Source organism: Halichoerus grypus, chromosome 14 (assembly GCF_964656455.1).
Source record: "Halichoerus grypus chromosome 14, mHalGry1.hap1.1, whole genome shotgun sequence".
NCBI classification, from domain to species: Eukaryota; Metazoa; Chordata; class Mammalia; order Carnivora; family Phocidae; genus Halichoerus; species Halichoerus grypus.
In genome coordinates, this window is record NC_135725.1 from 56,219,706 (window position 1) to 56,244,157 (window position 24,452).

The 24,452-nt window shown below is 37.3% G+C and overlaps 2 long non-coding RNA genes across 2 annotated transcripts in view; one reads left to right on the plus strand and one right to left on the minus strand.

Annotated features, from left to right (window-relative positions):
* The window catches only part of LOC118518305 (uncharacterized), a 221,610-nt gene that overhangs the window by 15,665 nt on the left and 181,493 nt on the right, over positions 1–24,452 (minus strand). The window lies entirely within an intron of this gene.
* Positions 23,371–24,452, plus strand: part of LOC144380152 (uncharacterized) — a 28,952-nt gene continuing 27,870 nt past the window's right edge. Inside the window, exon 1 of the long non-coding RNA XR_013443973.1 lies at positions 23,371–23,739. This is a non-coding gene — a long non-coding RNA (uncharacterized LOC144380152). The remainder of the gene's footprint in view (positions 23,740–24,452) is intronic.

Consider the following 24,452-nt stretch of genomic DNA (forward strand, 5'->3'; position numbering starts at 1 on the left):
AAGCAAATGAGCTCTTCTAACCACCTGAGGGAACTTGGAAGCGGGTCTTTCCTCACATGACCATGCAGCCTAGCCAGCACCTTGAGGGAACCTTGTGAGACCCCAACCAAAGGATCCAGCCAGGCTCTGCTTGCATTCCTGAAGCACTGAAAATGCGAGGTAATAAATGGGGATTGTTTGAGGCCACTAAATTTGTGCTACTTTATTATAGCAATAGAGAATTAGTCCTTCTTCCCTTGTTAACTTCCCAAATAGAGTTTCAGTCTCATCAGTTTTGAGTGCTTATATGATTATGACATGCAAGTGCTTTTTATAACTTAGTGAACTATGGCTACTTTTCCTTCCTGCAGAAAAATTAATCTTTGCTCCGCGACCCACCCCCCTTTTCTTTGTTATGGTATTTTTTAGTTGTCTAATTTTCCTTTCAAGAGACTGAAATTCATCAACTATTCTCTTTTTTTTTTATATAAATAAAGACTTCATTTATTTCTTTGTCAGAGAGAGAGAGCATAAGCAGGGAGAGTGGCAGGGAGAAGAAGCAAGCTCCCCACTGAGCAAGGAGCCCAATGTGGGACTTGATCCCAGGACCCTGGGATCATGACCTGAGCCGAAGGCAGACACCCAACCAAGTGAGCCACCCAGGCATCCCGAGATTCATCAAGTATTCTATCAGTTTCATTGGCCTGGGTCTATTCCAGAAGTTTTTTCACTCGATTCAATTATAATCAGTTCCCTCTAATCTGAACACAAGGCTGTTGTGCTGTTCCCGCCCTTTCTGACCATCCTGGGGAGTCCCTGACTTCTTTCCCATGTGGCAGATGTTGTTTCCTAAACCATATGTGTTCCTCTTACCCTTGTTTGGTGAATCATGTCTTCTAGAGGCCTCATGTCTTCATATCACCTTTTAATTTTATTGACATTTTGGCTGGGTATATAATTGTAGTGAGAAATTTCCCTCAGAACTTTGAAACCTACATTACCTAGATACCTTCTTGTCTATGGCCATACCACCCTGAACACACCCGATCTTCTCTAAATACCTTCTGGTGTTGCTGTTGGGAAGGACAAAGCTATTCTGATTCATATTCCTCTGTATGTAGCCTACTTTCTTTCCTCCCTGGAAGTTGAGAAGCTTAGTCTAAAGTGCTTAAAATTTCAAATTGCTGCGCCTTGGACAGTTTATACCAAGATGATTTGCTTTTGCAAATTACTCCATTTACAGTTGTTTCTCTTTTGTATTTTATCTATCATTGCTACATATTTGTAGCAAAGAAAGATACATCAAAGCATGAATGTACAGCACCATCCTAACTGAAATAAACTATTTTAGAATGTCAAAAACGTAAGTAAAACAATAAAGTTAACAGTTTTACACTTAAGGTGTTGAATTATATTCTTATTAAGAAAATTATACTGGGACAAATGAGATGTAAAAGCATTAAATACTAATAATCTGAATTTGCCCAAAATATTTTCTTACTACAAGAAAAAATACCACTCTGCTCATCTCCTATTGAAATTCATCCTTCTTCAGATCTTCAATTTTTGAAAGTCTGAGTGAAGAAATTAGACTGTATATTTGTTAAACTTATCACCAGATGAGTTTAAAAGTATGTAATAGAATTTTGAGCTTTAAGAGTTTCAATTAAAATTAAAATGTCTCTTGGGTTCAGGGATAGAGAAAGAAAGTCTTAATCTCTATGAAAGTGCTAAGAATAAAACAATTTAGGAAAAAGCACAGAAATTTACATCAGGGTCTATATTTGTCAAAGAGAACAAACCACACAACTTTGCTAGGGGATTGTCTGAAAATAGCTCAGAATATTATGGCCTATTCTTTCATTTTGTTTCTGGGATCCTAAATACATGCTAGTGAGAGGGTAAATGCCCATTTAGTTAACATCTTAAAAACTTCTAAAAAGATAAAAAAAAAAAGGTTAAAATATTAATGTTTACTATTCATCGCCCTCCAAAACAAATAATTGAATAAGATGAAGTGGAAAGTTAAATATTTTTTTCTACTTTTTCCTCCCTGAAAGTGGAGAAACTTCTCTTAGTCTTTAAGTATTTGAAATCTTAAATTGATGTGCCAAGATGATTTGCGTTTGCAAATGAGTCCATTTATGGTTCTTTTCTCTTTTTTATATTTTATCCATCATTGTTGCATCTTTGTAGCAAAGGAGGATGCATCAAAGCATAAACTCAGCACCATCTTGACTGAACTAAACTTCAGCTTTATTCCTAATAAAGAGCAACAGTGTATATTCATTTATAATTAGATTAAGAACATTGCCAAAACAACAAAAACAGACACATAGATCAATGGAACAGAATAGAGAGCCCAGAAATGGACCCTCAACTCTATGGTCAACTAATCTTTGACAAAGCAGGAAAGAATGTCCAATGGAAAAAAGACAGTCTCTTCAACAAATGGTGTTGGGAAAATTGGACAGCCACATGCAGAAGAAGGAAACTGGACCATTTCCTTACACCACACACAAAAATAGGCTCCAAACAGTTGAAAGACCTAAATGTGAGACAGGGATCCATCAAAATCCTAAAGGAGAACACAGGCAGCAACCTCTTCGACCTCAGCCGCAGCAACTTCTTCCTAGAAACATTGCCAAAGGCAAGGGAAGCAAGGGCAAAAATGGACTATTGGGACTTCATCAAGATAAAAAGCTTTTGCACAGCAAAAGAAACAGTCAACAAAACCAAAAGACAACTGACAGAATGGGAGAAGATATTTGCAAATGACATATCAGATAAAGGGCTAGTATCCAAAATCTATACAGAACTCATCAAACTCAACACCCAAAGAATAAATGATCCAATCAAGAAATGGGCAGAAGACATGAACAGACATTTTTCCAAAGAAGACATCCAAATAGCCAACAGACACAGGAAAAAGTGCTCAGCATCTCTCGGCATCAGGGAAATCCAAATCAAAACCTCAATGAGATACTACCTCACACCAGTCAGAATGGCTAAAATTAACAAGTCAGGAAACAACAGATGTTGGCAGGGATGTGGAGAAAGGGGAACCCTCCTACACTGTTGGTGGGAATGCAAGTTGGTGCAGCCACTCTGGAAAACAGTATGGAGGTTCTTCAAAAAGCTGATAATAGAGCTACCATGCCAGCAATTGCACTACTGGGTATTTACCCCGAAAGATACAAATGTAGGGATCTGAAGGGGTACGTGCACCCCGATGTTTATAGCAGCAATGTCCACAATAGCCAAACTGTGGAAAGAGCCAAGATGTCCATCGACAGATGAATGGATAAAGAAGATGTGCTATATATATACAATGGAATATTATGCAGCCATCAAAAGGAATGAAATCTTGCCATTTGCCACGACGTGGATGGACTGGAGGGTGTTATGCTGAGCAAAGTAAGTCAGTCAGAGAAAGACATGTATCATATGATCTTACTGATATGAGGAATTCTTAATCTCAGGAAACAAACTGAGGGTTGCTGGAGTGGTGGGGGGTGGGAGGGATGGGGTGGCTGGGTCACAGACATTGGGGAGGGTATGTGCTATGGTGAGCGCTGTGAATTGTGTTAAGACTGTTGAATCACAGACCAGAACCTCTGAAACAAATAATACATTATATGTTAAAAAAAAAAAAAAAAGAAGAAGAAGAAGATAGCAGGAAGGGAAGAATGAGGGGGAAAATCGGAGGGGAAGACGAACCATGAGAGACTATGGACTCTGAAAAACAAACTGAGGGTTCTAGAGGGGAGGGGGTGGGGGGATGGGTTAGCCTGGCGATGGGTATTAAAGAGGGCACGTACTGCATGGAGCACTGGGTGCTATACGCAAACAATGAATCATGGAAGACTACATCAAAAACTAATGATGTAATGTATGGTGATTAACATAACATAATAAAATAAATAAATAAAAAAATAGAAGGTTGAAGAAGGTTATCTTAATAAAATGCACAAAGGCTGAGAACATACAATTCATATAAGAAAAAAATTTAAAACTAAGAAAAAATGTTTAGAATTTTTGATAAGCAAATCAATTCAATTTTGGAATATTTTTACATACATAAGTAGGCAAAGATGGAAAAAAATACCTACTGGTAGGGTGGGAAAGAAAAAACAATGTCATATGCTGGTTTTAGGAGAATGAAATCGTGTATCTCTATGTACAAATTTGGAAATATTTTAAATACTTACATTCAAAAAGGAGGTTAAGAAACTGGGTTAAAAATTAGTGATATGATAAAAAAAAGGCCTTTTTTAAACGATAATGAGAAAAATTAAGACAAATACTTCAGAAAAAAATCTATAATAGAAAGGGATGGCCCAGATATAAAACAAACCAAATCAAACTATAAGACTACAGTTGACTATAATTTAAGATTCTTCTTTGAGCTGCACAGGTTTTGTAGCTTATAATTATTTTTGTCTCTGAGTCCAATCATAATATGAAGCTCTAATTGTGACTGATATTTACATAATTATATTGCTGTTCATTATTTATCAAATTTTAGATTAACTCTGAAGGCAAATCCTAGGAGAATTCATTATCATAATAGAATAGCATGTAAAAGTTATAAACTCTGATAGCAAAATAATGATACAGCGGAGAGAAACTGACAGAGAAAAATGTAGGAGATTGATACAGGAATGCTTTTCCCCTCATTCTGCATAATGGGGAGTCAAGAGTTATGGCTCAAAGTTGTATGTATCAGTTGGTAATGTGTTCAACTGTAAGTTACAGGAAAACAAAGATTAAGAGTAATGAGAATATGGGGTGCCTGCCTGGCCCAGTCGGAAGAGCATGTGACTCTTGATCTTGGGGTCATGAGTTCGAGCCCCACAAAGAGGTCCCATAGGATCTAAATCCACCAGACAAAAAAATTTTTTTAAAGAGTAATAAGAATACATGTGAGCGTGTGTGCCTCCGTTCTGGGCTGGTACATCTTGTCAATAATTTCATGAAGAGCTAGAATCTTCCTTCCTTCCCTTCCTTCTTTCCTTCCTTTCCTTCCTCCTCCCTCCCTCCCTTCCTTCCTACCCTCCCTCCCTCCTCCTTCCTTCCCTTTCTTTCCTTTCTTTCTTTCTCTTTCTTTCTCTCTCTCTCTCTCTTTCTTGTATTCCAGGGCCAGAGAATGACTGCTGTGCCTCCCCACTTTATGTTCATGTTCTAGACAAGATGAAGGGGGCAGAATCAAAGCTAATGGGAAAGTGGGTATTGAGTCACTTAATAACATCCACCACGATGAAGAAAATAATTTTAGCACTTAATCTGAAGTATTCAAAGTCATACTACTAACAACACTCAGGAGGCGGAAGCACAGCGAATTTGAGCTAAAGTATCTCATTATTTAGAGCAGGGAGTCAAAATAATTTCCTTCACTGACATATCAAGAAATACAAATAATACCCAGAAAAATTAAAAACAAAATCAAAGGCAGTTTTTTTCCCTTAGGAACAGAGATGAGACGTTGGTGAATGGGAAGGTCTTACAGGAGAGTTCTGCTTTTTTTCCATTCACATGTTCCACAAAAATGATTGGTTGACTCTTACATCCAAGGAGTTCTTCTCATCACTGGGGATGTCCCTGAGGATAAGACAACAGGGTCCTTCCCTTCATTTATATTTTAGGAGCAAGTAAAACAAAAAGAGAGACACACAATCTCAGAAAGCAATAGGTTCTAAAAAGCTAGAAAGAGATGTGATTAGGGAGATTTGCGATGGGATCAGGAAAGCTCTCTCTGAAGAGGTGACTTCCAAGTGAAAATGGGAATGAGGTACCGCAGTCAGCCTTGTGAAAAGAATTCGACTACAGAGAAGACTTTAGGTCTGTTTTATCTCAGAGCATGGGATCATATATTCACTGCTTTGAAAATCCAGAGAGCTGGTTCCCCAACTGCTCTACCAGGCACTAATGAGGTTCTAGTTTTAACTGTTACTGATCAAGCCTGTCAGAACACCACCAATCAACTTCATTCAAGGCCATGAAACAATCTGTGATAGGACTAACCTTGAATCCACTGTGTTAGTATGCAACTTCCGAGGCCCTAAAACCGTGTCCCTTCCAATGAGATATATTTCAGACTGGAACTGCTAGCAGAATTCAACATTTACCCAGGCATCAAGAACCTCTAGGGAAAAATGAGCAGAATAACAGACTGGAGAGAATAACTCTGGATTTTAATCCAATTTAAGAATCTTGGGCTTTGGGCTTTTACTCATGCAGTCAAGACAATTTTATTTCACAGTTGGTATCTTCAGAATTATAATCTTTGACCTGAATTTGTAAGGCAGTTCTATTTTTGAACTTCAATTTCTCCTAGGGAATTTAATAAATGCAGAGGACAAATCTGGGGTGACTATATTACTGGCATTTTGTTGGTGGAAGGTATTTTTTTTTTAAGATTTATTTACTTATTTGAGAGAGGGGGTAGGGGCCAAAGGCGAGGGAGAGAAAATCCCAAGCAGACTCTGCAGAGAGCACGGAGCTGATGCGGGGCTCCATCTCATGACCCTGACATCATGACCTGAGCGGAAACCAACAGTCGGACACTCAACTGACTGGGACACCCAGGTGGAAGGTATTTATGTGTTTTATTCCAGCACTTGTCCTCAAGGCAGAATTTCTTACATGATATGTGGCTGCATATATTTTGGCTGAGATATAGAATAGGGTATAAGATTTCAGCCTTTAAACCACGGAGATGGTTTGATTACATACTCTTCTGAACCACTGCAGACAGTGTCCAATGCCCACAGTGCTCCCAGGAGGAATGATCCAAGGGAGCAGAGGTTAGCACTGAGGAAGTGAACTCATAAAGTTGAGAAGAGGGCTGTCAGGGATTGAGGACTCCCTGCCTCTGAGATGGACACAGACTTGTGGTGACACTCCTGGTCTCTCCTGTCCCTTTCCTCTCGCTGCCATGACCGGGAAGTAAGGAAAGAATAAACTAGGTATACTTGCCTCTGCATTTCTCTTTTCCTTCCTAAGACTTTCTTGCCAACAGAGAGGGTTTCTGTTCTACAGTGCTGTCTATGGCTATGCCTAATTCTGGAGGTATGAATATTAAGATTGGAGGTCCCATAGGATCTAAATCCACCAGACAACTTCTACCTTGTCAGTTCTCTTGGAACCTGTCTCTCTGACCTTCCACACACATCCCTGGTGATTTTGTGTTACGATTTTTGTCTTAATCTGCAGCATCCAGTATTTAATAACTACATTTATTATAATGCCAGGCAGTATACATACATCACATATTGTTTAGAGCTCAAAGATTTATGCAACTTTCCCAAACTCACAAAGTGGTAGAGCATGGATTTAAATCTAGGTCTGTCACATACAGCACTAACACATAAAGACCTGGTTCTCCTGCACAGTCTGGGGGCCACTCCTTCCCACACAAGAGACGTTTTATCCAGAATTCTCTTCTGCAATAATCTACCACTGTCAGAAGAAAGCCTAATCTCCGATTTTAAATAGGGAGTAGAATTCTCCTTAAGTGACTACTGAATAAAATAACAGACCTATAGGAAAACTAGGGCACGTTTGTGTGGATAACTTACTTCCTTGGGGATTCACAAGGCACTTCATAGGGTTCCTAGGGTCACATTCTGTGGTCATATCCTATAATATCACATTGGTTCAGGAGAACCTTTTTCTAGATGAACTGATGGGAGACATGCTTGAATATCTTCCCTGAAATTTTGGGTTCCACACACAAATGGATTCCTCTGTACCCTCTGAGGAGGATAGATATATTCAGCTCCACTGTGACCCTTAGTCACTTTCATCAGGACATTCTGAGTCCTCTGCTGTTATTTCCAAAATCCATACTTCAAACATATTGTAATCTTAATTCAAAAAAAAAAAAAAATCCATAAAATGGTGCTATTTTCCATAGTGCTTAAGAATTAAGCATAAACTTCTGTGGAAATTTAATTTTAGTTAAATCTTATGACTCTATTTCATGTACCTCCTATGCAAAAATCAGAAAGTAGGTGCTTCAGAAAATATATAAGGAAATAAATGAGATGAGATACATCTTTGACTCTTCAAGGAGTTCACTGTCTACAAGGAGTTAAGGCAAGTCAAAATGTAATATAAGTGGCATAATAATAATAATTTCCAAAGTATCATGTAAAAGATCAAATCAAATGCTATAAAAAATCAAAGGAACAGAATTCATATACTATGTAGGAATTAGGAAAGAATTTGTCATTAGTTTTATTCGATAAATAAGATTTCAATAAGCAATGGCAGAAGGAAGATACTAGGTGAGAAAAACCACAAAGAAAAAAGTACAAGAAAGGAAAAGCAAGAGATGTGTTCATAAACATTTTTGAATTTAATATGGTTGAAATGCGTGTGTGTGTGTGTGTGTGTGCGCGTGTAAGAGTAATGCAAAATAAATTTGGAACAATATGTTTGGGCTTATTATGAAGAGTTTAAACACCAAACTGAAGGATTGCTAATTAATTCATTAATGGGAAGCCTGTGAAAAAAAATTATACGGGAAAACAAATGATTATTCTGGCTGTAGTTTAGGGAGAGATCACCACACACTGAAAAGATTATATTTTCCAGCTTCTTTTGCAGCCTGGCTATGTACCTAAGTCTGGACAAGGAAATTTAAGTGGAAGTGTTGTGAATATTTCCCAGATATCCCCCTACAAGGAGAAAGAAATCCTGCTTCTTCCCCCCTCCTCCTTCCTGTTGCTGGGAATCCTGATAGTGACACTCAAGCAGCAATAGAGGACCTTGAGAACAAAAGTCATATGAATTGGGTAATAAAATAGAAAGATCCTAGTTTTCTGATACTGTGGATCTTGTACAACCTGATCTTGACTTCCTACTTTTGGAATATTCTTTTCTTTCTTCTTTCTTTCTTACTTTCTTCCTTTCTTTTGAGAGAGAGAGAGCTCAAGCAGGGGGAGGAGCAGACAGAGAGGGAAAGAGAGAATCTCAAGCAGACTCCCCACTAAGTGCTAAGCCCAAAAGGGGGCTCCATCTCACCACCCTGAGATCATGACCTAAGCCGAAATCAAGAGTCAGAGGCTTAACCAAATGAGCCACCCAGGCACCCCTACTTGCGGAATATTCTTCTAGAGAAATCTATTTCTACTTTGTTTACACCATTGTTTGGGGTCCTTGTTATTGGCATCTCAACCAAATCCAAGCTAACCAGGTGGGTACTCAGGAAGGTCGAGGGGGGAGAATATAGACCTTTTACCTTCCATCCCCAGTGTAGAAAACGTAGCAGAAGAGAATTCTGCTTTAGAAATGTCAGAGGCAAGCAGAAGGAAAACTACTTAAACTGTCAATCAAAAAGAGCATGACTAGGGACCAGAAATATTGAAAAAAAAATCATGGAATTTATTCTTTTAGGTCAAAATCTATTAAATTTATTTCCACTGTTGAATTTGATTAAATCTGTCCATGGCTAATTTCACCCCCATCTATTTTGTTAACTTTGTGCCACTGTTTATGGTGAAATATGAAAACTATGAAAAATGGCTATCCTAAAGGGTGAAATTTTATTAACAGAAAGAATATTTCAACAGCACCTCAGCTGTGCTCACTGTTTTCATCTGCAAATGTTATAGTTGTTAGTTTATTAGCTTGAGAAAAACACATAGAAAGGAATGGAAAGAGAAGACTATGCAAGGCAATGAAATCTGTGCCCCAACTCCACATTCACTCTCATGTCCAAGATGCACAAAACACTGGCCCTTTCTCTTGTCCTGCCAAAGCTTTGGGAACTTATTCCAAGTCCTTCATTCCACCACGCAAAGTACATTCCTGGGATGGAGGCTTAGAGGCACAACATTGATGCAAGAGCAGAGGCAAAAAAACATCACAGCCTCCACACAAACAGCCACTGTTCTTCCTATGAGTGGAGTATGAACTCTTAACACTTTAAGGTAACACATTTTGCTATCTGTGACTTAAACAGTTAGTGTGTCATTCACAATGAAAGGTAGGTGAACTACATGTATCATTTGTAAAAATGCTCACCTTCTCTAAGTTCATATATAAATATTTCCTTAGCACTTCCTCACCTTGCTCTCTTTCATGCATTTGCCAGCTTTATCTTGTGTTCCATCCCTTGGTTCTTTCTTACCTTCTATGGGATGATATTTCTCTGCTTTTCTGTTTCTCTTTCTGATGGTGCAACTACTGCTCTGTTTCCTGGAGTTGTCTTCCTCCTCCCATCTTCTAATTGGAGAGTGTTATTTTATTCCCCTCCTGCTTCAGGGTTATACCCTGGACACACCCATCCTCCCTACCTAAACTCACTGTTCTAGAAAAACTTGTTGAATTTCATGGTTTCAGCACTAACAGCCACGTTAGTGGCAATGACTCTAATACCTACAACCACGACGCTTGCCCTTCCATTTGCCTGTGTAGAGCCTCACGGAACTCGCCAGAACTGACTCCTCAACATCAACACAGCTTCTCAAATGTGTACAACCCTTGTGCCCATTATTTCAGGTAATGGCAATAAACTCTCTTCATCATTCAGGCTCAAGATACTGCTGTCCAACAATCTTCAATAGCTTCCCATTGAAAACAAATAAAAAAGGCTTTTGACATTATTTAAGGCCTTCAAATCTGTCCTAAACATCGCCCTATTATTTATGCCATTAAAGATTCCACGCATTACATATCACCCTTTGTTTGGATTTCACTATTCTTCTACCTCGAGGACTCTCTTCTTCATCTCCACTTGCCAAAATATTAATTAGTACTCAGGTGTTACATCAAATGCCCCCTTCACTGAAGTTACATGAACCGAAATAGAACTCTACCCGTTCTTCTTTTGTGGCATCTAATCATTTTTATCTTAATTATATCTTGAGTATATGTCTTCTCTTTTTACTATATGACTGGTCAATAAACTTTAGAAGCCCTGATTTATGTCTTATTCATGTTTGATTCCTCTTTTTTGTAGCTCCTATTAAGGAGCCTATATCTACCAATCAATCAATCTGTACTGAAGGAATAAGAAGAGTGAATTAAACAACTTAGAAGAAAATCAGCATGAAATACTCCAACGAGAGTGTTTTTTTTCTTTTGTTTTGTTTTTTCCAACGGGAGTGTTTGAAAATGTTCTGTCTCATCCAAAATGTGTCAGACAAAACATAACTGGAAATCACGGGACTTGGGCATCATAATGTAGATGGGTATTTAGTACATTATGAATCATATTGAAAAATTATTCCTGAAATATTTCTTAGAAACTAAATATTTCTCACTAATGCCGTTTTTCTATACGTTTATGTCTAAATAGTTACAAGAAAATCTAAATGTTTTTAAGATACATACCATCATAAAAGCAAAAGATAGATAGCATCCAATTAGGAGTACAACATGAAGTAAGACCATCTCGTAATTAGTTACTATATCAGCCCATGATGTCATAAAAATTGGCTGTCTTGTACACCATTGGCGGTCCTGGTACCCAGTACAGTTTCTCACACATAGTAAGTAATAAATACACATACCTCACTTAATATTATTTTAACTAAAAAGTAAAATGACCTCTCTGATTCTCTACCCCTGTTGCCTATTATATGTTAACCACCATTATAACAATTTTATGCAAATAATTTATTATATATTTTATGCTTATGTACCTCAAATCTATTTGCTTACTCTCTCTTTCCCTCTTTCTCTTTCACCCCATAGGTATGTTTTAGGTATATGAATGCATTCATGTAGGAAATAAATGTTTGTTGATTGGATGAATGAAGTTAAATAAATTTGAGTCTAACTTTCCTTTTTAATTTGATAGATCTGAGATGGATTTTAACATTCTGATGTTTGCTTTTTTCTGAAAGACTTTGATTTCAAGTATTTAAATTAAGTTTCCTTTGGGAAAACATACACAATTCATTACATAAGCATGTAAAATGTAATAGACTTTCAAAGTATCTGTTCTCCAGTTGTAGATATAAGCTGTGTGTCTATGAGCATCATTCGAGAATGAATATGACAAAGCTTTTAATACTTCATTTCTTCTCATCTTCCTTCCACCCCCTCCCCACTCTAAACAATTTTATTTATACAAGCTATGTGGACTTCTCCAAGAAGAAATACAGATTTTGAAATGTCAACTGCTCTAGCAGAAACATGGTTGTTTTCTCATTTCTTCTTTGACACTGCCGGTTCCCCACCATATCTTTTCAAAGGGTTTGACGGTGCTATTCCTTCTAGCTGATATGTAGTGCTGCAGTTCATATTCCTTTTGCTTCAAAATAACCAAGAATCCAGGGACAGACAATGGTTCATATATAGTAACTCCCTCCAGCAAACCAATTTAATGGTTTTGAAATATCTTATAAATATACTTCCACTTATGATTTCCAACTGGGATAATAATTTGAAATAACAGAATAAACTAAGAAAGTTGGTCATCCATTAGCTTTTATATGACCTTCCTGTAGCAAGTATAAAATGGGGAAATGATAAATCCTTGTGATGATCAATTTTATATGTCAAATTCGCTGGGCCATAGGGTGTCCGGATATTTATTCAAACATCATTCTGGGTGTGTCTGTTAGGGTGTTTTATGAGATTAGCACTTGAATCAGTAGACTGAATAAAGCAGATTGTCTTCCTAATGTGGGTGGCCTTCATCCAATCAGCTGAAGGCTTGAATAGAAGAAAAAAGCTGACTCTCCTGCAAGTAAGAGGGAACTCCTCTTGTCTGACTGCCCATCTGGGGCACTGGTCTTTTCTTGCCTTTAGACTTGAACTGAAACATTGGCTCTTGTATCTCAAGCTTGCTGACTTTTGGACTGAAACTTGCACCATCAGCTTTCCTAGTTCTCAGCCTTTGGACTTGGACTGAAACTACACAACTAGTTCTCCTGGGCCTCCATCTTGCCAATTGGAGATCTGGGGAATTCTCAGCCCTCATAACTGCATGAGCCAATTACTTATAATAAGTCTCTCTTTTGTTCCTCTCCCTTTCTCTCTCTGTCCATGTCTCCCTCCTTCCCTCTGGCTCTCATATATGCTGTTATTTCTGTTTCTCTGAAGAACTCTGACTAATAGAGTCCTAAAGACAGGACATTTTTATCACTAAGGGCAATTTCTAGTCTCATTTGCTGAAGGTGAAGGTGAGAATAAAAATGGGTCACATTTGGTAGAAGAAAGGAGCTTTTGAGCAATACTGGAAGGTATGCCAGGTGTCAATTATCCCAAAATATATTCTCATTTTATACTCCAGGGACATCAATGATATTCCTCCTAGAGACACCTTTTCTTTTTGTCTAAGAGCATTCAGTGAGTATTTCCATACACTTCAGAAGGACGTCAAGCGTTGACACCTCTAGTAGTTCTGGCAAGGAATAAGTTTTGAGCAACCACCATTAGGAGCAAAACTCCAGGAACAATACAATTTATATGGTAAGTCAATGAAGTATGTCTCTTTTTCTTCTTCAGCTGTTTCTGTTTCAAATTTTAAGGACCTTAAACATACAAAAATCTATGTTTAGGTTTAAGGACTCTAAATATATGAAATATACTCTGAAATTCAACAATTAAAATGGTAGAATGTAGTCTCTGGTTAAGAATCAAAAATGTCAGACCATGCATGACTTAGGTAGACCTAAAGCAGATCATAGTATATATGGATATTTGATTATATGAAAATTAATAATCTTGGGAAATGCTATGGATTATTCAATTAAGTATTTCGTGAGCCAAATTTCAAGTTAAATAACAGAATGCACTAAGTTTTTAATCACATTATACATATGTGTATATGTATATCTACACATGTGTGTAGATGTGTGTGCGTGTGTGTGTGTGCAGTGTAGAATAAAAGGCAATATTTAACTGATCCTGAGACATCATTGAATCTTCTAAGCTTGAGAAAGCAATCATAGCAAAAGTGATTCATAGATTTGAATTCTGAACTCTGGAAGTTTAAATATCTAATATTTGTATATCATAAACTACCATAGAATTCAAGCAAATGAATCGGAAAACATGATTCAAATTTGATGGACAAGAGGTAGGCAGCCTTAAAACGAAGACAAAACTGAGGAAACATTTTAAAGCCTTATAATAGACAAATGTTATATTTCTAGAATATATAAAGAAATCCTACAAAATAATAAGAAAAAAACAACAGAAAAAGAAGCAAAAGAAAAAAGGTATTTCACAAAAAGGGAATAGAAATGATCAATAAACACACTGTTAAAATCTGAGGAAGCAATTTAAATCAAAGTGAGATAAACTTTTATTTTGAGTAGACTGGCAATGATTAAAATTCTGACAATGTTACATACTGGTAAGGATGTGGAATTAGGGGAATTTTTAGTCACTGTGGGAGTGTTCTTGTTTCAGTGATTCTGTTAAGCAATGTGGAGCTACCTTATAAAGTTTCAGAATGTGCCTATGCTAACACCCACCAATTCCACCCCTAGAAACTCCTTCACATGAGCACCAGAAAACATGTACAAAAAAGACCATGACAGCATCATTTGTGATAGAGAAAAACTGGAAACAAGCCAATTAATCATGAAAAGGACAATGAGCAAATTATTTTGATATATTCACAGTGTAAAATACCACAGAGGAGTGAAAATTAATAAACCAGTGATATACATATGAACATGGAAACACCTCAGGACAAAAAAAAAACCATGGTAGATTGGAAAAGACAACATGCAGAAGAAGCATTCATGTAGTGTGATAACATTTACCTGGATTTCATAATTCAACAAAAATTCACATCATAATGTTTATATTATATCCATATGGATTTGGAAAATCAAGGGAATGATAGACATAAAATTCAAAATACTGTTTCCCCTGGGGAGAGGGAGGCAAGCAGGGAGGGTACAAGGGCACAACTGCACTGGAAATATTCTTTTACTTAAACTTGGTAAAGGGTACACAGGTGTTTATCATTTTCCTTAATCAATGAACACATTATATATCCTTTTCATAATGGTCATATTTCATAACTTAAGTAAATATACACAGAACAAAAATGCAGAGAAAATTATTCTACTTAAACAAAACCAAAAAATCAACTTAATAATAAAGATAGATGGCTGCCACTTGGATGCAGATAGAGTAAAAAAGAAGACATGCGGAAATTTTATGAAAGAAACAAGGAATATTTTGACAAAAAACAATCTTGTTCATCCTCTGAATTTACTCCACTTTAATAAAAGATCATACTATTATACAGAATTTAATTGCTAATAATAATTGCAGTTAGGAAGCTCAGAGATACTGCTTTGGAATTAAAAATTGGTTCTCTTGAATAGCCAAAGTATTTTATTACATTCTATAGTCTAATAAATGACATGTGTCAATGTTCAGCTTTCTAGGTACCAATACTGAATTCAGTTGCAATTTGACATATTTCCTTAACATTCAAATTCATACCTCTGGGACAGTAATTTTTTCATTTATTTTTGTTTGAGATTCTTTATCCTGAGCACATTTTTCTGCTCTGTTTTCTAAGCTCTTTATTTTTTTTATATATTTCTAATTAGAGTATAGCTACATACTTAACTATAGCTATGTACTTAAATGTAACATACAGTGGTGAAGAGCACAGGTTTGAATTCTAACTCCTGAAACCAACCTTTGCGAAGTCATTTAAGCATTCTGTGCCTCTGTTTCCTTATCTGCAAAACTGAGGATAACATGATAATCCACATAGGATTGTGGGAGGATTAAGATAATACATATGAAGTGCTTAGAATAATGCCTGGCAAGTAGTAAATGTTAGGTATGTGTTTGCTATTATTATTTTTGGTGGTGGTAGTAGTAGTCATAATAGTAATGGTAGTAGTAATGGTATGAACGATGTAAGCAACTATGTGAATGTGTATGTGACTGTCTGTCTCAGGCATCACAGCATCATATTAGTAGTTAAAAATATCAAAGAATTGAAATATTTAGTTAGACTGGTATGTCTAGGGATATATATATATATATATCCCTCTCCAAACACTGGTACCCGGTCATACTAACATCATAGTATATATATATATATATATATATATATATATATATATATATATATATATACCAGTCATGTATTTTCTAGACATATTAGTCTAACTTAATCTTTAAGCTCTTTGAAATTTTTAACTACTAAAACAACACTGTGATGCTTGAGACATCCAGTCTGCATATTTCAACCTGGTTCTATCATTTGTTCCTATCGTCTAATTTCTCTGGGAAGAGAAAAGGAAAACAGGAAGAGGGGAAGACAGAAGAGTAAAGAGGAGACTTGTATATATGTTTTTTCTATCTCATGTAATACCATGAAATAAATATTTGAAAAAGGTATCTAATTCTGAGGAACTGACAGAATGTATTGCCTTTATCAATGTGAAGGATCTTCTAAACACAATCTGGATATGTTTATAATCTAAAGTCAGTCATTGTCATAGCAGTGACTTATGAGGTCATATAAGAATTTCTCAAAGAAAACCATCTTATATACTGTCCTCAGTTTTGTTTTGTTTTTCCAGCTTAAACTTGAAATTTTTTAGGTACAGAAATTCCCAGGATAAAGCAAAGCATGATGTAAGATTTTAACGTAGAGCTTATAATTACAGTTGATCTTTTGGAAGTAGTAGCCCATATTATGTTTCTTATGTGTTTCCAAGAATAAAGTCTTCTTCATATGTGAATAAATACTAAATATAATATTCAATTCCTATATGCCATTTTACCTGGGTGATGGACTTGCATCCAAGTACTCAGGTACATTTGACAGGGTTGAGAATTACTGATCTGAAGGTGTTTAGAAACAATCTGTATATTACTACCATGCAGATTATTTCAAAATGTGTTCTTTTCAATAGCAAAAGCCAAAAAAAAGTGGTCCAGGGAAGACACAAGATACTTTTCCAAGAAGATATTAATAAGTTTGTTTATCTGAAATAGGTTTATATATGCAAATTATTGCTATTTATATAGAACATTGATATAATCTGATCACTAGAGGGTGTTAGAAATACAAACATTTTTAAGCAAAACATATTTATTTATTGAACTTATTACACATAAATATGCCATTCTCATGAAGACTCCTCATGACGCTCCATGTCCTAGACATAACTGATCAAAGAAGTGACTATACCAAAGGAGTGGAAGTTATCAGTTACATAGAGTGACTGGTTCCTTTTAGTTCATATCTAGTCTAATAATAAATATAGTAAATTAAAGATTCTTCTAAGCCATTCTTGGTACTCAACATAAAGATATTTTTAAAATTCTCTTCAACTCTCCAAAGGCTTGAAAGCTCTGGAACTCAGAGGAGAGGACACATCCAAGGCTAGAACAACCATTAACAGAATATAGAAACTCTTTCCATACCAACACCCTAGCGATTGCCCTGACTATTCCTCCCCTGTTCCTACGAGAGTATTTCCAGAATGGGAAGGCAAAAGAGAAAGCAAGTATGCAAAGGAAAGGCAATAATAAATAAAATAATAAAAGGAAATATGCCTGAGCTTGGATCTTTAGGTAAAAAGGGCCCCCTCTGAGTGAGAGCATGAATATTGATAGAAAGTGCACACTTACACATATCCTAGGGAAAATTCTGAATTGCAGTAACATAAGAAATCCCATAAGCTTATATAAAGAAAAGTAAAATAGATTGTCTACAAAGGAAAGAAAATTAGGCTGTCTTTATTTTCTTGTCCACAAGATTAATGCTAGAAGACAGTAAAACAATGTTACAGCATTCTGGATAAAAAGGATTGTGACCGTGGGGTTGTTTTATCCATGTACGTGGGCAAAAGAAAGGCATGTTCAGACACATCAGGATTCAAAAAATATAGCACTCACTCCACTTTTTGAAAATATTTCTTGAGAAGTTCCTTTGGGGAAATAAAATAAGAATAAAAATATTGGCATATTTCTCAGTAGAGTATTTTGAAACTCTTAAAAGAAAAACATAAACCTTGGGTTTGGGAAAGGGAAAAGGTCTTCAATTTATTAAGGAAAGGAGTTAATGTTAAAATAGCAAATTCATTATGGTTCACTGTGAATATACACATACAGATACACATGTCGGTGTTGATGATACAGACACTATCTGAATTCTAAATACTGGTATAGTTAGTGCTTTTATTTTTCAGTGGGAAAGAAAGAAAATAAACAAAAATGCCTGATGTGTTGGCAGATACCTGCTTATTTTTTTAACCCCATCCAGTTTAAATAATAATAAATAGAGCTTCACGACTGCTCAGATGGGAACGGTGTCTCTGAGATTTCGTATGAAGTTTGGGTCAGGGAAGCCAATCATTGGCTGAGCCTGGATTACCAGAGCTCTGCTTTTGGGGTTTACAGACAAATCTCCTGCCACATGTTGGGTTTTTTTTTGCATCTTTATACGTTGTCTTTCTCCTTCTCAAGGACATTACAGGAAGAGTAGCTGAGGTTGAGTAAAGCATTCAGGCATCGCCAGGACCCTCTCCAAACACTGGTACCCGGTCATACTAACATCATCATATCATGGTACCCTGAGCTGAGCCTGACATACAGTTTGCTCCACGTTCGAGACTGGGGGGGAAAATGTCTTGGCCTCACCCATGTTGTGTTCACCTTGATTTATTTTCAAACTGGCAAACAATGATGAAAAGATAAGTTAAAAGTACAGGTGAGTCTATATAGATTCCTTGTCTTTGTAGTTCTTTGTTTGTTTGTTTGTTTTTTCACACAGTAAGATTGAAGTTTGGAGGTCAAATGTCCTCTTCACTGAGCTAGGCACAAGCCAGGTCAGGGGCATCGCCACACTTTACATTCGACTGTTAAGCGAAGGGAGGACCCCCTCTAGGGTCTAGCAGTTAGTTTTTCTTTATCTCTCTCTCTCTTTTTAAGATTTTATTTACTTGAGATAGAGTGAGAGTGAGCAAGCATGAGCAGGGGTGAGGAGCAGAGGGAGAGAAAGAAGCAGGCTCCCCGCTGAGCAGGGAGCCTGACGTGGGACTAATCCGAGGACGCTGGGATCATGACCTGAGCCAAAGGCAGATGTTTAACCAACTGAGCCACCCAGGTGCCCCTCCAGCAGTTTTTCTATCTTCTTCTGGCAGACCTTCTGGGGCCCAATGCACACACAACTTCTGACTGCAAGGAACCAATTTTCAGCTCATGTCCGCCTCCTTCTTAATTCTTTCATAATTCGATTGCACAGAAACTTAGACCTTTGCATATACATCCGAAAGAAATAACCTAAAAAGAAAAATTTATGATATGAAGATACTCACTGCAGTGTTCATTGCAATAATGAAAGCTAAGAACAATTTTAATGTTTAAAAATGTAAGGATACTTATGCAATGACATCACCACTCCATGGAATGCAGCCATTGAAATGAAAATTACAAAAATTTATCACACTGTAGACATATTTTTGACATAGTTGAATGGGAAAAAAAAGCAGAAAAAAGTGTACAAAATTGTATTTACCCTTATTATTTTAACTTTGCTAAATAGGTATTCATATAGACAAAACCAGAAGAGAGCCTAGAAATATGAGAATTATTTTTTTGGAAAGGACAATATTCTGGATATTATTATTTCTAATTTGTTTTGTTTTTACTTAGCAGTTCATTATTTTCACTCAGCGATCTAATAAAACTTTTTCCATTAAGTTTTGAGTACCAACCATATGTAAGTCATTTGGCTAAGTGTATGCAGCACGCAGCAACACAAAAGTAACATCTAAAACGCAATCTCTGCCTATGAAACTTTTCACGTGATTAGTGGAAAACAGATATACGTAATTTTTCAAAGGGTTAAACTAAGAACTAAGAAGGAAATACTTAAAATTCATTCTTGAGGGAGAAGATCACCTATAAGCAGAGATCACTTCCAGACAAAACTCCTAAGCTTAATGCAAGAAAAACAGGACTTAATTCTAGCTGAATACAATGTTTCAAAATTAATTTCACAGAAGGAAAGATAGCTGAAGAAGAAAGAAATCAACAGAAGGGATTTAGTTAGTATGGAACCATGGGAAACTGAGATCAGTGAGGTAGAATTTTGTAATATCCATCCAGTGTTGCCCTAGAGGAAAGGAACCATCCGCAGCAAGAAGAATGTGGTCCTGAGCCAGGTCCAGCCCTACAGTGGAAGTGGGTATGTTCAGTTATCATTGCTTGGCACCATTAGCTACCAAGATCTTTAATTCACGGCCAACAAGCAGCTGATTACAGCCTCACTGTCTTCGGAACTTTAATAGAAGACTACAGTGTGCCCTTAAGATTGTTAGGAACATTCTGATCCAGATGACTTTTTGTTGGTTTTCATTAAGAAATAATGACTTAAAAAAAAAGAAAGACATAATGAATGACTTAGTATTGTGCTCTATATGATTATGGTGATTGCAAGCCACCTGTGAGGGGCAAGTCCACCAGGATCCTGAGAACATGGGTCTCTGCACCTGCAAAGCTGAGGGTTGCACGCTTGAGGAGAGTGGCTAGCTGAGAAATTCTGCCCTTCTTTTCCCTGTCCCGAGGCCAAAGAACTTCCTTAAATAACAATCATGCTATCTTCCCTTCAAAATGCAACCTCCCTCACAATGTCCCAGAAAGTAGAGTACATTGAGCCAAGGGCTAACAGAGAGAAACTAAAAATCTGTGGTGGGGGCTCAGAAGAAGCAAAGATCCATTCCAGTGGAGGGAAGCACTGGGAGAAGATGGGGCATGACTTGTGAGGTTGTGGGGGCTCTAGGAAATCTTGGAAGGAATTCACATTGGTGATAAGCCTTTACAGCTGAACGAGCTTTTGCTATGTTGGGAGGAAACAAATTTTCGTTTTCCTGAACGTCTGCAGTTCAAGCAGTTAGTGGAGGAGTACCCACTGATTACACGTGCAGTGAATTATGGAAAGGGGCACCACTGCATGGTATGGCCACCAACACCACTCTGGGACCGGGAAGCCAGCCTCAAATGTAGAGACAGATGGAACAATAAGAAGTATAGCCAAGGAAAGGCACTAAATCTAAAAATGAAATCACAATATCTAGCAGATTCCAATCTACTGCTTGGGAACTCCCAAATTAAAAGGAATACGCTGAACTGCTCTCAATCACAGCAGGCATAAGTCTCAATCATGTTTTTCCCACTGGGAGACTTGGCAAAATGTAGCTTAGTATTTCGGGAATTTTACACCCAGTAGTGGTCAAGAGAAAGAAATACAGTGTTGGTCCCTGGGGGGCTTTGATCTAGAAGAGAAGACAATTTTCTCACTGTAATAAATACTCTCATAAATAGTTCAATCAACATGTGCTCAAACTGGATGTTATATTATTAAGATATGTTTAGCAAATGAAAAGGAATATATTGTATATATATATTACAATATATTGTAACATGAATATTTTATGTCTTTATTTGGCAGCTTTCTTCAACTTGTAACCTGAGAGTAGGTGTTTGAAACAACTGAAAAGACTAGGAAGATGGTAAGCTGGGAACACTGAGAACTATCAAGGCTCATCACTCATCCACCCACCTGCAGGATATACCTTCACGCTCCCTCACACAGCAGAACCTTGACCACAATTATTTATCCACTCCATTTCCACTCAACATCATCAGTGATATAAAATACATACTGAGGAGGGAACTCTTTTAGCATCTGCTTTTCCATAATCCTCTTATCTAGTTAAGTCTCTACATTCACTAACGTGAAAAGTATTTTGGAGATATTATCATTCCAGATCATTCCTTATCACCACCTGGGAATGACTTCCGCAGAGAGGATACCTAACTCATACTTATTTCTTTGCATTTTTCCCTACGCTTGAAATTCTGAAAATGTATATTACAGGTGTCCTTTTTCTAAAAGCCATGATCTCGATAAAGTTTATATATAGCATTGATAAATAAACTTTATGAACTGGTAAATACTTTATAGACTTAAGTGTTATAATTTCGAGTCGTGCTTTATCCAGCTTTGCACTAGGAGTTCTAAAAGCCATAATTTTTAAAAAACTTACAAGTCAGAATCAGTTTTTCTGTCACATTGACAAGTTACAGTAAATAAAGCTAAAAATGCAAGCTAGCTTCCCCCTACCCTCAGTTGATGTTAAAAGACATTACTGCTTTCTCTCAGGATTATTTCAGCATCTTAATTACAGTAAATTAGAATAATTAGAGAGAAATTATATGAACCTACTATTCCCGAAAGCCTTTCTGCTGCCTTTTAGTCAGATAATGAATGTTAATATAAATAACTGATACATTCTGAGTGCCTCCAAATCTTCACACCTTACATTTTTCTTTTTAATTTTGCTCCCGATAGAAGGTGAACCATGTCAGGCATTATTTCTTTGCTCTAAAGAGCACTAATTAGGCTTTTGGTGAACCTGATTACAAATAAAACAGTGCAACTCCACAGTAACAAAGAGGCTTATGCATTTCTTTCTTTCTTTTTTTTTTCCCCCTAATCTCCCTGGACTCAAGTAAGTGCAAAATCTTTCCAACAGATGTAGCTAAAGCTTTTTGGTTCTGTTTATTTTCATGAACATACTGTTTAAGGCTTAAGATTTTTGCAAAATGTCTTTGGTGACACTTTAAACATGATGGTATTGTCGGACAGCATACCGGGAAACCATAGCCAAACAGGTAGAAGAATATCAAGGAGGACTGAGTATTCAATTTTTAATACTGACTGGTATATGAGGAATACATATGATGTGTCAGGGTCTTCTCCGGGTGCTGGTGGAGTTCTGTACGAATCATATTACCTTCGCCCTTGTCAAGTTTATAAGAAACTGCAGGTGTGACGCACTTTACCAGAAGGGAAATACAGAACGTGACAAAGGGACTACTCTGGTCCGAGAGGCCAGAAGAGACCCTGCTGAAGAAGCAGTACCTCAGCAGAAGCTTGGAAGACGGCAGCAGCAGAGACTTGCCAGGAAAGGAAACCACGTGTGCAAAGGTGTGGGGTAGACAGAGAACATGTTTGGCTCCGGGGACAGAGATAGCGCAGGTGTAACTAGAACACACAGTGAAGTGCGTGTTTGGAGGGAGATTAGTCTGGAGGGAGAAGCGGGGGCCAGGCAGTAAGGCCTCAGAGTCCACAGTGTGCCTCTGAGGAAAAAATACTCGTTCTCAGGGGAATTAACAGCAATTCAAACAAAAGTAAAATCGAAGTACCATTTTGCGCACGGCCCACTTAGTTTGGGGGGAAAGGAACGTGGCATATGATAACTTACACACTAGTAGCACCCATCTTCTCTCCACTTGCAGATTCCAAGGTAATAAAACGAGTGTTCAAGTATAGGTTACTAACGTGTGTGGCCACTGGAAATTTGCTGCACCTGGCTAAGCCTCCATCTGCTCATCTGTAAAGCTGACGTGAAGGTATCTACCTCAGAGAGCTGCTGGGGACATCCAACGAGGTGATGAACGCAAAAGGCCCCGCCCATGCTGCCTGACGGGCATATGGTATGTTATGATGCCCACAAGAAATGCTGCTTCCTCTCAGCCTTGCTCACACTCACGCCTGCATGTGCAAGATGCCAGCAGTGTGCTCTGAGAGACCAGCGTCACTTATCCTCCAATCTAGTCAGACACAAGCAAAGCCCCGAGCACACAACCAGCCCTCCCTACTGCGCCTGCCTCTTCTTGAAGTTCTTAAAGTACCAGAGGGTCCAAGCTATTGGCATAGCAAGATACCACTTTCAGCCATCCATGCTGCTGAATCCACGCCTCCCTCCTGCTATCAACAAAGGATAATGTAGAAAGGTAAGTAATTCAATGCCTTCTTTTAGTTCTGATTTTATCATTGGACTGACTATATAATTTGTTACTCAATTAAGGACACTTCTGAGAGTGAAAAGGAGACACTCTTAATAATTATTCCAGGACAACAGGGGAACACTAGAATATATGGTCACCGTAACTATAATACACATCACAGATACCAAAAGCAGTGGTAGTAAGGTACACTCCGTACTGATTGATTGTGGCCAAGAGAGTGGAGAAGTAATTATTAAAATGCGAATAAATTCTTGCTTTCCAGATTTTGCTCTAGGTATCATTAATAATTAGGAAACATAAAAGTTAAAAAATACCCAGCAGACCCAAATCTAAAAATAATTTCTACTCTAATATTCTATCAGTCTGATCTAAAAGAATACATTTTGCCTTATCTTGCAATTTTAGATTGGTGTCAAATATAAATCCTGTGGGTCGTTAGGTCCTAATAACAGGTGTTAGTGAATATTGTTATGGCTACTACCCTTTTAATATTATTTAAAAAACAAAAAAGAATGCTCATTTCATGCTCATCTAGAGGACATTTATTTCTATATAAAATATAGAATGAATTTTGGTATTGCATGAGCTTTTTAAATTAGCGTGCTAAAGGGCAACTGCTTCACGCAACAAATGGCTTATATTTTTTGAGCAATATGACAGGTACTATGTTAAGTATAGGGTGAGCAAAAGACTCAGAC